Genomic DNA, 14961 nt, shown 5'->3' with positions numbered 1-14961 from the left:
CTAGGATGAGTAAGTTTTATTTTGGAAAGTTGATGTGTATCATCAATGATAAAGGGTGAAATAAGTATAAAATGCTAGCATAATTGTTTTTAAAAAGAACATTTCTTGTGTTGGGAATATATGTTCAGGTTTTCAGTATCTGCAGTATTTTGCTTTTCAATATTGAGAACTTCAGCACGAAAAATCAATTTTTCTTATTTACCTGTAACATGGAATTTGTTCATTAATGAAACCATCATTCTTCATATTTTATATATATTTGTAGAAATAACAAATGTCCTTCATTGTTGCAGCTGAAAGGTGTACACACACCGTTGTTGTTACACACATGAATCAATGTGGAATAAAGGGTTAACTATATTTTTAATAGGAGCTACTGAGCATGAGCATAAGGAACTCTGTCACGATGATGTAAGATTACATGGAACTGGGACCTGAACATGCTGGCTTCCAGGAATGTCCTCTTTTACTCTCTCCTGTATATATAGTGTATATTTAAGATAGGTTATTGATGTTCACTAAAGTGGATGTCTTCTGCCTGCTATCTTATTACCTGCTGTGGCAAGTGGTGACCAGACCCACAGAATCAGTGGTAAGAGAATGGCTAAAGTGAATATAGCGGCAGGATGGCATAGTTGAGTACAATATGGGGTCAGTCCAACAGTAGCTTCATAGAAGAGTGGGTAACACCTTTGGAACATTATTGCATATTGAGCATAGGAGCTGAAAGACAATGCATTCAATGCTCACATTTATTACTATAGCCATGCAACACAGATGAAACATGGAACAGAGGCATTTCAAACTGAACACTCAGTCTGCCCAATTCAATAACAGACTGCTACCGATGTAAGGTCTTTATGAAAATGGGAAATAAAAGGACATGCAAAGTGCCTGTCAACAAAAAACACAGGCTGACATTGGGTACAGTCAACGCTATGAAAAGACCATTCGCAGAAATATTGTTGAGTCAGTATTTTCTAGGTCATGAGTTCCAGGAGAGAGGGCATTTTAAATTAGGGATAATAGAGGAAAAATAGCTTGTATTAGTTCAATGGCAATAAATACCAGCAAAGCTTCACACTTTTACACATGTGGCAAGGTGAGTATGATATATGAAACATGTAAAATTAGTGAGGTGTAAGGGGATCTTTAATTATATATAAAGGACACCTCAGTAGTTCACACAGATTTATGAGTGACAGAATGGATGATACCTCACATCTATTGGCAGAAAACAATTGGATCTGACATACCCTTACAAAAATGCATAAAGAACATCAAGATAAGTTTAAGACGTGGGGAGAAAAGCTTGAACCATCAGAACAAACCCACCAAGAGGCCCTTCAACTCCTGTAATTCGCTATTGAAAACCTATCAAGGGAAAAGGGCAGCCTTAGCTGTAAATTGAATCAAACCCAATATTGAATGTTCACAACTTATTAATCTGCATCTGAAGGCGTAGAAGCCCAAACTATAGAACTTCTAGAGTTGAGCAGTACCTTACAAGCCAGGAGCCAGCTATCAATGAGAAGCTGACATCCCACCCCACTAATGGGTTTGCCCCCCCCCCCCCCAAGGAAACAATAAGGGAATATACACATCCGATACATCCTGACAGAGACCAGGGAACATCATTAGAGATTGGTGAATGAGCTGAAAGATACATGGATGTGTGGAACAGTAGTGAAGAGGAAAATAAGAAGATGGATGGAAACTGTTAAGAGTTCATGGGGTTAACATGAGGTTTGCAAGAAGAGCAAAATGAGAAAACTGTGGAGCAAAGGGTTGCTACATCTTTTACTCTAATAGTAGCTACCGAATATATATGCAAGGAACTATGTCCCGCTGACATCAGCTTAAATGGAGCTGTACACAGTTGTTTAGGCTTGCTCACATGTTCTTTCTTAAACCTCTTGTAGATGGATTCTACATAATCATGATCACTGTTACTCACTGGCAGAAGAATGGACTAATTTCTACCAACAATCCAGAACTGATTTTATTATAAAGGGAAAGCAATAGAAAAACAACAAACTTTCAATTATGTTCACCTTTAATGCAATAACATATGCCAAGGCTCTTCATCACCACAAGTTAGAATATTTGACACCAAGATTCTTTTCATGATACATGTACCAAAGTTAAGTCAAAAGGCAGAATATAAGGGACATCTTAAAAGGAGGGAGAGTTAGAGAGCTTTAAGAAGAGAAATCCAACATTGAAGGCTAAGACAGAAAAGAGCCTAGCTCAATGGTAGAGTAATTAAAATCAGGGATGCATAAGAAACTAGAACTGAAGGAGCACAGAAGTTTTGGAGTGTTGTAGGTTAAAAGGCCAGTACAAAGATAGGTATAACAACAGTTAATAATAGAACTTTAATCACATGGTATCAGCATCAGCAGTTTGTTTTTGCTCATGTGGTATTATTGACACAAATTGTGAGAATGTTTAAACCTAGAAGATCACTCATTGGTTTTGCCATGTCCTTGTAGTTTGTCCAGTTCATTAGTTGTGCTGCTAGAAAGTCTATCACTGGCCAAACGGAGACTTGCCTTGTGTGCCACAACACTTTTCATGAAGTCCCAATTCTGGAAAACAAATATTTATACTGTCCCTTCAAAGAAGGTAGTTGTATTTTATTAAAATTCTGACGTTTTATAAAATTATTGTCTCTTGCATGTGTCCTTAACTTAGAATAGAATGAATGTACTTATAGAGTGATAGAGTCATACAGCATGAAAACAGATTGTTCGGTCCAACCAGTTCATGCGAATCATAACCCCAAACTGAACCAGTCCCATCTGCTTGTCCTTGGCCCATATCCCTCCAAGCTTTTCTTAATTGGGGCTTGGGCTTGATTCCATCCTCGGGTGACTGTCTGTGTGGAATTTGCGCTGGGTGTACAGATTCCTCCCACAGTCCCAACATGCGCAAATTAGGTGGATTGGCCATGCTAAATTGCTCAGTGTTCAGGGATGTGTAAGTTAGGTGCATTAGCCATAGGAAATATAGAGTTACACAGATAGGGTAAGTGGATGGATCTGGGTGGGATGCTGCTCAGAACATTGGTGTGGACTTGTTGGGCCGAATGGCCTGTTTCCATACTGTCAGGATTCTAAAGAAGTCATGTACTTATCTAAATGCATTTTAAACATTGTAACAGTACCTGCATCCATCACTTCCTCTGGAAGTTCATTCCACACATGAACCACCCTGTGTAAAAATAATTGCCCCTCGTGTCTCTTTTAACTCTTTTTCCTCTCACCTTAAAAATATGTCCCCTGTTTTGAAATCAATCATCCTAAGGGAAAAAACACCTGCCATTCACTTTAGCTATGCCCACCATGATTTTATAAACTCTTCAACCTCCTATACTCCAATGAAGAATGTCCTAGCCCTTCCTTGTAATTGAAACCCTCCATTCCTGGTAAATCTCTTCTGAACCCTCTCCAGCCTAATAATATCCTTCCTATAACAGGGAGGTAAGAATTGGACACATCTCAACTTCTATACTCAATGGTCTGAGCAATGAAGGCAAGCATGTTAAATGCCTTCTTAACCACCCTCTCTATAAGTGATGTTAACTTTAAAGAATACCTCTCGGCCTCTCTGTGCTACAACATTACCCAAGGACCTACTCATAATTGTATAAGTTTTGCCATTTTTTTAGCAAAATGCAATACCTTGCATTTATCCAAATTAAACTCCATCTGTCACTCTTCAGTCCATTGACCCAAATGATCAAGATCTCTTTATGATCTTAAATAACCTTCTTCAGTGTCCACGAGACCACCCACCTTGGTGTCATCTGCAAACTTACTAACCATTCCTTCTATATTCTCATCTAAATCATTTATATAAATGATAAACAAAAGTGGACTCAGCACCAGTCCCTGTGACCTGTTCCAACATGTGTCCAACAATGTGAGTGACACTGTTGTTAAAGTTTAAAGGGTGGCCCAGAAATTTTAGCTGGAAACAAATTGCTGTAAGTTGTCACAAGCGGCAATGGCAGCAGCATTTATGCTTATAGTTCTTATAAGCCACAGCAAGACATTAAGAGTTTCTGTTGCTTATGCTTTAAACTGTCCATTCAATTTCTAGGTAAAAGAGGATCGATGGCTCAGGGATAGTTAAACTGCATTTCCATGTGGATACAAGGAGCCATGTGATTCATATTGCTATGGAAATGGTCAGTGAGAGGGAAAATATTTTAAATCTATCCCTGCAAACACACAGACACAGGCAGTCTGCCTTTATCTGCAAGCAAGGGAACAGCTAGAGGCCACAATTCCCTATGGCCAACCAGGCAGGAATTGCATGTGGGAGCTCACATTTGAATTGAAAAAGCCAAATACATGAGTATTTGAAATGAGGCTAAAAAGATTTGTCCAAATTGCACCACAGAGAGAATTTTCATGAGAACCCTTTCCTGTGAAAGGCAGTTAAAAGTTATCCGCATGGGGCAGGAGCAGAATGGAACTAAGCCCTCAGGAGCTAAGAATCAGTTTGAACTTGTTCAGGGGAAAATCAAGTGAGCGTAGACATGATAATGGAAAAATATGAGCTTTCAGTTTTCACCTTCCATCATTCGATTTTCACAGCTGAAACCTTCATGGATTAAAATACTTCCTTTTCAGATTAGAAGAAATATATACCTAAAATGGCTACATCAATCACTAGTCGTGGTTGTGCCAAGTTGAAGAAACCAGTGAGGAGTACATAAATTTATCTGGAATTAAATTGTCATTTTATCTCAACACATTGAAGTGAGTAAGACATCAAAAGAATCTCATCTCCCATTTTTACTTGGATGCAAAATTGTACATATTAGACATGAAAGTGTTGCTTGCAAATACCTTACCTGGAAGAACAATGGACCCCAACTTAGGAATATACAAATGAACTGTAAGCTTGTCACTGATGTCCATTTCAAGCCCACCGACTCCCACAGCTACCTAGAATACATCTCCTCCCACCCACCCTCCTGCAAAAACTCCATCCCCTATTCCCAATTCCTCCGCCTCCGCCGCATCTGCTCCCACGATGAGGCATTCCACTCCCACACGTCCCAGATGTCCAAGTTCTTCAAGGACCGCAACTTTCCCCCCACAGTGGTCGAGAACACCCTTGACCGCGTCTCCCACATTTCCCGCAACACATCCCTCACACCCTGCCCCCGCCACAACCGCCCTAAGAGGATCCCCCTCGTTCTCACACACCACCCCACCAACCTCCGGTTACAACGCATCATCCTCCGACACTTCCGCCATCTACAATCCAACCTCACCACCCAAGATATTTTTCCATCCCCATCCCTGTCTGCTTTCTGGTGAGACCACTCTCTCTGTGACTCCCTTGTTCACTCCACACTGCCCTCCAACCCCACCACACCCGGCACCTTCCCCTGCAACCACAGGAAATGCTACACTTGCCCCCACACCTCCTCCCTCACCCCTATCCCAGGCCCCAAGATGACTTTCCACATTAAGCAGAGGTTCACCTGCACATCTGGCAATGTGGTATACTGCATCCACTGTACTCGGTGTGGCTTCCTCTACATTGGGGAAACCAAGCGGAGGCTTGGGGACCGCTTTGCAGAACACCTCCGCTCGGTTCACAATAAACAACTGCACCTCCCAGTCGCAAACCATTTCCACTCCCCCTCCCATTCTTTAGAATGACATGTCCATCATGGGCCTCCTGCAGTGCCACAATGATGCCACCCAAAGGTTGCAGGAACAGCAACTCATAATCCGCTTGGGAACCCTGCAGCCCAATGGTATCAATGTGGACTTCACCAGCTTCAAAATCTCCCCTTCCCCCACCACATCCCAAAACTAGCCCAGTTCGTCCCCTCCCCCCACTGCACCACACAACCAGCCCAGCTCTTCCCCTCCACCCACTGCATCCCAAAACCAGTCCAACTTGTCTCTGCCTCCCTAACCTCTTCTTCCTCTCACCCATCCCTTCCTCCCACCCCAAGCCGCACCTCCATCTCCTACCTACTAACCTCATCCCACCTCCTTGACCTGTCCGTCTTCCCTGGACTGACCTATCCCCTCCCTACCTCCGCACCTATGCTCTCCTCTCCACCTATCTTCTTTTCTCTCCATCTTCGGTCCGCCTCCCCCTCTCTCCCTATTTATTCCAGAACCCTCACCCCATCCCCCTCTCTGATGAAGGGTCTGGGCCCGAAGCGTCAGCTTTTGTGCTCCTGAGATGCTGCTGGGCCTGCTGTGTTCATCCAGCCTCACATTTCATTATCTTGTATGTCAATATAGCTTGGCAGAGCTGCAGCGAGAGAGAAAGAAGAATAGATTACCAAGGACAAAAATACTCTCTTTTTCTGTTTCCTTCATTTTATCTGGATCCAACACAAGTGATGGCATAAATTACGGAAATATTCATCTGCCAAGAAAGGAAGAAACTCATTGCTGCTGAGGATACAAGGCATCAACTAAAAGCCATGATCACAGGTTAAACTACAACAACTGAGTGGCTGTAAGAACCTTTTAAATGGAATATTCTTACTAAGCATTCTCTCTTTCTTAAATAAAAAAAAATGAAAGAGCTGCAGATGATGTAAATCAGGAACAAAAACAATGCATCCACACAGCAGGCCAAGCAACATCAGAGGAGCAGAAATGTTGACATTTCAGGCTTGGACCCTTTCTGAAGAAGGGTCTAGGCCCAAAACGTCAGCCTTCCTGCTCCTTTGATGCTGCTTGGTCTGCTGTGTTTATCCAGCTCTACACCTTGTTAAATCAGAGATGGAGATGTTGGCCAGGGAACAGGGTGGTGCATTGAAGCAGCAGGCAAGGGGTGGTGCAGGGTCTTTTTTGCTGGAAAAGCAATCTGTAAAGGGAAAAACAGAGTTAATGTTTTGGGTCCAGCTCCCCTTCATCAGGACTGATGGTGGCTGGAAAACGTTAGTTTGTATGCACAAAAAAGGGAAGGGGGATGGGGTAGGGAGTAAATGATAGGATAGAACCTAAAGAGTGAGAAGAGCACTTGGACAAAGAGCTGACATTGATCAGGCTGGGAGGGTGAATAGTTGTTAATGGGGTCTGTTAGTGACTAATAACAGGGGGTGTGTAATGGCAGGCTATGTGGTAACAAGGCTTGGTGTGCAGGGCGCGGGGCTGAGACATGGGAGAGTTTAGGCACCCGATATTGAGTCCGGAGTGTTGCAGGGTCCCCAAGCAGAAAATGAGGAGTTGTTCTTCTAGCTTACATTGAGCTTCACTAGAACACTGCAACAAGCCAGAGACAGATGGTAGGAACTGCAGATGCTGGAGAATCTGAGATAACAAGGTGTAGAGCTGGATCCACACAGCAGGCCAAGCAACATCAGAGGAGCAGAAATGTTGACATTTCAGGCCTGGACCCTTTCTGAAGAAGGGTCTAGGTGCAAAACGTCAGCCTTCCTGCTCCTTTGATGCTGCTTGGTCTGCTGTGTTTACCCAGCTCTACACCTTGTTAAATCAGAGATGGAGATGTTGGCCAGGGAACAGGGTGGTGCATTGACGCAGCAGGCAAGGGGTGGTGCAGGGTCTTTTTTGCGAGCAGAATGTCTTCCTTTAACATTAAATCTGTATTTGTGTCTGCATTTAAAGTTATATGTTATGATTTTCGTAATGTTAATAAGTAAGAAATTACTCTTTCTTTCACTCATGAAAATGTTACAATTGGCTTCTTAATTTTGATGGGGGTCTACAATTTGATTGAGGCATGCAGTACATGTGCATTCGAAGTGTAATTTCTTGCAACTGGCAAGGAAGTTACAAAGAGGGGCATAATGCACCCTTCCTCAGCTAGTCATTAAACTACTTATAGGACAGTGCAGGGTTTGGAATCGTTTATCCACTTGTGTAAGGCATAAGGCTGTGATGCTATAAACACATCCCATAGCTGACAACAAGAGCATGCACAAAATTCGAAGTGTAGATGCTGGAAATTAGAAACAAAATCAGAAATTGCTGGTAAAACTCAGCAGGTCTGGCAGCATCTGTGGAGAGAAAGTAGAGTAAACCTTTCATGTCTCATGACCCTTCTTCGGAATACCCATCATTGGACCCAAAAGATTAATTCTACCTCTTCTCCACACATGCTGCCAGATCTGCTGAGTTTTTCCAGCAATTTCTGATTTTGCTGCCAAGAACATGTATGTACAAAATGGGTCATAGTGTAATTTGAGGAGACACTGGTAGGGAGGACAAGTGATATCTTTGGAACGTACCATAATTTTCAGTGGGAGTCGCATACTGCTGATGTTACTAGTCCAGTAAAGTTTTAAATCAAAAACTTGTTGTTTTATCTTCTCAGTTATCAACTGGTTAAGAGAAAAAGTTATTTCTTTTTATGCAGTCATAACATTTTGCTGGGGTCCTAGACAGCTAAGCTTCAGGTTGTTCCTGATGCTGCAGTTTCTGCCATTAGGGTGTTTCTGTTACACAGTTTTGTTCATGTTTTGGACACTTTGACCCAGATTATGTATTGAAAACACTTTACCTACATGCTGTTGTTGGTGAGGCAAACAAAGGGAGAGAGATTTAAGTTTGTAGTTCATCACAGACCTTCCTGAGTGTTCTGTGGCCTTTGGCCAATGGGAACGTGAGTTGATTTCAAAACATCGAATGGGTTTGCGCCAACACCTTTCACAGTTGCCATGCTGGGGAAGCGTAAAGTGCACAGCCTCAGGCACTAGCTAGAAGTCAAGGTGCCAGAAAGTCTGGTTGTTACATCTCCAATAGTCAACCTTCATGCTGGTTATATCTGGCTCCCTTTGACCTTGCTTTCCCTTCTTCTCTGTAGCCAATAGCTGCTGGCTACTGTTTCATTTAGTTTGGCCAATTTTCTGTGAGGCCCAGTTTCTCCAGCTGTGCGTCAAGTTAAGATGTCTAATTATGGGCCTGTGTTCACTTGACCACAACAGGGAGATCTGCGATCCCGCTGACAAATCTATTCTTCCCGCCAGACTCAGAATTGTTTCCCAGGATCTACAATCGCACGCCCCCCACAATAACTAAAGTCTCAGCTACAACCCACAATCTCACCTAAGACCAATAATCTCAGCTGACATCAATGATCCCCCTGAGATACAATGTTCCCCTGAGATCCTCACTTCTTCTGAGACCTGTTCTTCCCAGGACCCCCAACGTCATCCTATGACCTATAATGAACACACAGCATTGCATCGTTCATACTTCATTCTGCTTCACTTTTTTTATATAATCCTTCTTAGCTACATTTCCACCAAACTGAAGAGATTGTCTAATCAAGTTTTTTTTTCAAAATATGAAGGGTTCTATTTGTGAATGGGAAAAGATTCTACTGATCACAGAGTCAGTAACAAAGGTTCATCAATTTAAAGCTTTTATAGCAAGAGGAGTTCGGATAAATATGGAAGAATGCAATATTCTCTTTTTTTGGTCATTCACAGGATGAGGGTGTTATTGGCCGGGCAGCATTTATTGCCCCCCCCCCCCCCCCCTAATTGGCCAGAGGGCTGTTAAGAGTCAAACACATTGTTGTGGGTCTGGAGTCACATGTCGGCCAGACCAGGTAAAGATGGCAGTTTCCTCTCCTGAAGGAAGACAGAGAAGCTTTTCCCTGACAATTGACAATGGATTCATGGTCATCATTAGATTCATAATTACAGGTATTTATTGGATTTAAATCCCACCATCTGCTGTGATGGGATTCAAACCCAGGCCCCCAGAACCTTATCTGGGTCTCTAGATTGACAGCCTAGCAATAATACCACTAAGCCATCACCTCCACTGCCATCAATAGATGCTAACAATATGGAGAAACTGAATAAATAATTGGAGCAAAGAACACCCAGTGTTATGAGAGGAAGCAGAACATTGGATTAGTTTTAGATTGATCTAGCACTGAGCTGACACAAATATAATTTCCTGAAATGTTGCAAAATGCTATGATTATTTCTGGATGGTTCCACAGAGCTGATGAACTCTGCCTTTATAACATTGACAGAGTGAGACAGGAACATCAGCGATGAAATTAAAAGGGTTTTCCACTCCAAATAGGGCAGAAATTTACAGATGTTGAAGCAGATCATTGAGGAATCGCTTGTCCTAGCTTTCTAAATGGTTTAACTCTGCAGTTAGTTATTGGATGAAGTAAATGAAATGAATACAAATATTCAATGCCCCTTGCAAAGTGTATTGTCGTTTTTGGTATAAAAACCATTCCCTCAGCAGTTAATGCTAAGTGACATTGAAAAGCATTTCAAATTCTTTACCACTGTGGAATGGCTTATCAATTTAATGAATTCCAGCTGTACAGAGATGTAACAGAGAAATAAAGAAAATCACATTCAGAAATGGATGTCATGTAGTTTTGATGAGCAATATTACAGAAAGGAAGAAATGGTTCAGGTGTTTGTCAGTCAATGAAGTAAAAAGCTTCTCAATTTCCTTTGCAAGCAGAATGCAGACTCTAATTCATGACGGTTATCAGAAGCAATCCTGAAGTTTGATGAGCTGTTCCATAATTGCACTAAGCAATAGAAGCATTAATATTCAAGGAAAGTACCAGATGAATTCAGGTGCATCTGGAGCACGGCCTGACTAGATTTCAACAAAGTTTGAAGAATTGTGTGTTGTGATCACTCTCTCCATTTTCTATTGATTTAAATAATTTTAATTATAAAATTAGCCTAACAAATTTATTTTTCTTTGAAAGAAACCTGTCAAGATCAAAGTATGTATTTTTAACATCAATTGCCTACTATGCTGATATCTCTAGACTGAAGTCAGTTAACCAACACGATTACACAATGTGGAGCTGGAGGAACACAGCAGGCCAGGCAGCATCAGTGGAGCAGGAAAATTGTCATTTCAGGCTAGGACCCTTCTTCAGAAATGGCGGGGAGGGGGAGAGGGAGCTCAGAAGTAAATAGAGAGAGGAGAGGTGGGGCTAGGGAAGGTAGGTGGGATGGTGATAGGTGAGTGTAGATAGAGATTGGCCAGCAGGTGGGAGGAGCGGATATGTGGGAGAGAAGAAGGATAGGTTGTGCTATATATAGGAGGCAGGGACGAGGCTAGAGATGGGGAGAGTTTGAAACTGGTAAAATCCACAATTAGGCCATTGGGCTCACACTCCCGAGGTAAAATAGGAGGTGCTGCTCCTCCAGTTTCCAGGTGGCATCATTGTGACTCTGGAGGAGGCCCAGGATGGACATGTCACCCAGGGAATGGGAGGGGGAGTTGAAGTGGTTCACGATTGGAAGGTGTTGCAGTTTGTTGCGAACAGAGTGTAAGTGCTCTGCAAAGCAGTTTCCAAGCCTCCGTATGGTCTCACCGATGTAGAGGAGGCTCCAACAGGGCCTCATGAATAGCCAGATCTGTTTGAAGTCTGACCCATTTAACATGGTGATAGTGCCATTCAACATGATGGAGATCATTCTCAATGTGACGACAGAAGCTTATCTGTGAGGTGGTCACTCTTACAGATATTTTCTTGGGCAGATACATGAGAAACAGGCAGATTGGAGATGTTTCAGTCAGGTATGTTTGTTCCTCTTGTTGGTTCCCTCACCACTGGCCCCTAACCTAGTCTGGCAATGTGCCTCTTCACGTTCTCCGCCAGGAGTACATTCTGTGCCACTTCAGTGATTCCTCCAAATTGTGATGAACATAGAGGAGCACTGCTTCATCAGCTGAGACGGTAGGTATATTGTTTTGGCAGGAACTTTTCTTGGCCCGATACTGTGAGTCTTCACGGTATGCAGACTCAAAATTGAGGGCTCCCAGGCCAACTATCATCCTGCTTGCTCCCCTCCCCCCATTACATTCTACTGTGCTGACATCTCTGCTGACTCTGTCCTGGCAAAGGGACAGGACATATCTAGGGATGGTGATGATGTTGTCCAGGCTATTGTTGGATTCCATGAGTATACTTTCACCAGGTTGTTGACTGGGCTGTGAGATAGTGCTCTACATGTTGGCACTAGCCCCCAGATGTTAGCAAGGAGAGCTTTGCAGGACCAACAGGACTGTTTGCCATTGTGCCTGGTGCCTTAGATGATGCCAGGTGGTCCACTTAGTTTCAAGTCTTTATTTGAGACTTTCTATTTGTTGATACAATGGCTTGGTAGACAATTTCAGAGGGCAGTTAAGAATAACGAGCATTGATCTTTAGTCATCTGTTGGCCACACCAGGTTGGGACTGTAGTTTTCCCTTCCTAAAAGATATTAACAAACCAGATGAGATTTTGTGATCAAAAACAAAGTTGCTGGAAAAGCTCAGCAGGTCTGTCAGCACCTGTGAAGAGAAAATCAGAGTTAATGTTTTGGGGTCCAGTGACCCTTCCTCACAACTGAGGTCATCAGACCCGAAACATTAACACTGATTTTCTCTTCACAGATGCTGCCAGACCTGCTGAGCTTTTCCAGCAACTTTGTTTTTGTTCCTGATTCACTGCATGCGCAATTCTTTCATTTTTTCGTTGAGATTTTATGATAATGGTTTTATGATTAGATTCCACCCAATGCTGGAATCAAACCTGGTTTCCTGATGCTATGAAGCAGCAGTGCTGGCCATTGTGCCACTCCACAGAATTCTAATGCTGTGGTGTCAGTCCTGTCTGAGTCGAGAAAATGAGTGAAGATGGTCGTCTCCTGTACAGTTAGTAAGATATATGGAATATATAACAGCTAATATATGTTGATAAGTTTGGTTGATAAAGGTGGGGCTGGGTAAGTTAAGATGCCTGCGGTTTTGGGCTGGTAGAAGGCTTATCAGTCTGCTACCCAGGTGAATGGTAGCCTGGAAGGCAGACAGAACTACGTTACCAGAATCAGAGATAAACCCAGATTAGATGAGGGAGGAAATAGGCAGGCAGAACCTGATTTTGGGATTCCCACTCCATTCTCATTGTCTGATAATTTTACGGCTATGGGACAAAGGTGCCAGTTGCAAACTGACATTTAGCAGTTCCCTGGCGCTATCTGCTACATTACCAAGATGGTGATTTCAGACCCCCAGCCCTTCCCCAATCCCACCACCCACAGCCTTCGTTGAGTTGGGCTGGATTCAGAAAGAGAAGTGAATCACCGTGGCTGAGATATGCTGTGAGCCACATTCAAGCCCTCTACTAGAATGTTCTTGGGTAAGTTTAAAAGTTGTAGCCAGCTTTACATTTCGTAATTCTACATAATATACTAAGCACATTATAATTTGGTTAGTGATAATAGGGCTCTGGTTAGAAAAACAGTTGACCATTTTGCAAACCAGGCATTAAGAAAGTGGAAAAGCCATCAACTGCTCTAGATGAACTTCTCCAATAGATAAAGTGCTCTTTTCCTTCTGAGCAATACTACGATTCAGATTCTCCTAAACTTGTAGATGACGACAAAATTGGTGGTGTCATGGACAATGAAGAAAGTCTTTTAAGAATCTTGGTAACAGGGTCCTGATCAATTGGCCCAAATGGACTGACGAATGGCAGATGAAGTTTAATTTAAATAAATGTGAGGTGTTGGATTTTGGTTAAAAAAAACCAGGCCAGGACCTATTTAGCTAATGGTGGGTCCAAGGGAGTGTTGATGAACAGAGAAACCTAGGAGTGCGGGTACATAGTTCCTCGAAAGTGGTGTCACAGATGGACAGGGTGGTGAAGTAGGTGTTTTGCACACTTGCCTTCATTGAACAGAGAATTAAGACGGGAATTAGGATGCCATATTATGGCTGTATAAGACATTGGTAAGGCCACATTTGAAATATTGTGTACAATTCTGGTCACCCTGCTGTAGGAAGGATATTATGAAACTTGAAGGAACAGAAATAAATCTTCAAGGATATTACGGAGTCTAAAGGGCTTGAATTATAAGGAGAGGCTAGATAGGCCAAGACTTTTGTCCCCAGAGTATAGGAGGTTGAGGGTTGACTTTATTGAAGTTTATAAAATCATGAGAGGCATAGATAAGGTGAATAGCCGAGGTATTTTCCCTGGGGTGGTGGGGTCTAAAACGAGAGGGCATGGGTTTAAGGTGAGAAGGGAAAGATTCAAAAGGGACCTTGGCAACTTTTTCATGCAGAGGGTGGTGCATGCATGGAATGAGCTGCCAGAGGAAGTGATGGAGTCTGGTGCAATTACAACATTTTTTTAGATTAGATTCTCTACAGTGTGGAAACAGGCCCTTCAGCCCAACAAGTCCACACTGCCCCTTGGAGCATCCCGCCCAGACCCATCCCCCTATAACCCACACACCCCTGAACACTACGGGCAATTTAGCATGGCCAATCCACCTAGCCTGCACATCTTTGGACTGTGGGAGGAAACCCACACAGACACATGGAGAATGTGCAAACTCCACACAGACAGTTATCCAAGGCTGGAATCGAAACCCCGTCCCTGACGCTGTGAGGCTGCAATGCTAACCACTGAGCCACTGTGCTGCCCTAAAAGGCTTCTGGATGGGAGCATGAATAAGAAGGGTTTAGAGGGATATGGGCCAAATGCTAGCAAATGGGGCTAAATTTATATATGATATCTGATTGGCATGGGAGATTTGGACCGAAGAGTCTGTTTCAGTGTTGTATAACTCTTTGACTCTATCACTGTAAGTCAGCAGATGTGAATTCCCATTGCCCAATTGTTCATTTACAATTTTCTTTGCACTGTCCAAATTCTAAGGTTTTAATGTAATTTATTGTGAGCCTAGTTTTCTTTTGTAACTCTGTCAAATAGAGCTTATAAAACAAATATTTTAGATTAGATTCCCTACAGTGTGGAAACAGGCCCTTCGGTCCAACAAGTCCACACTGCCCCTTGAAGCATCCCACCCCCCCCATAACCCACACACCCCTGAAAACTATGGGCAATTTAGCATGGCCAACCCACCTAGCCTGCACATCTTTGGACTGTGGGAGGAAACCAGAGCACGCGGAGGAAACCCACGCAGACACGGGGAGAGTGTGCAAACT

This window comes from Stegostoma tigrinum, chromosome 1 (genome assembly GCF_030684315.1).
Source record: "Stegostoma tigrinum isolate sSteTig4 chromosome 1, sSteTig4.hap1, whole genome shotgun sequence".
Classification (NCBI taxonomy): domain Eukaryota; kingdom Metazoa; phylum Chordata; class Chondrichthyes; order Orectolobiformes; family Stegostomatidae; genus Stegostoma; species Stegostoma tigrinum.
Note: the sequence above shows the minus strand (reverse complement) of the source record.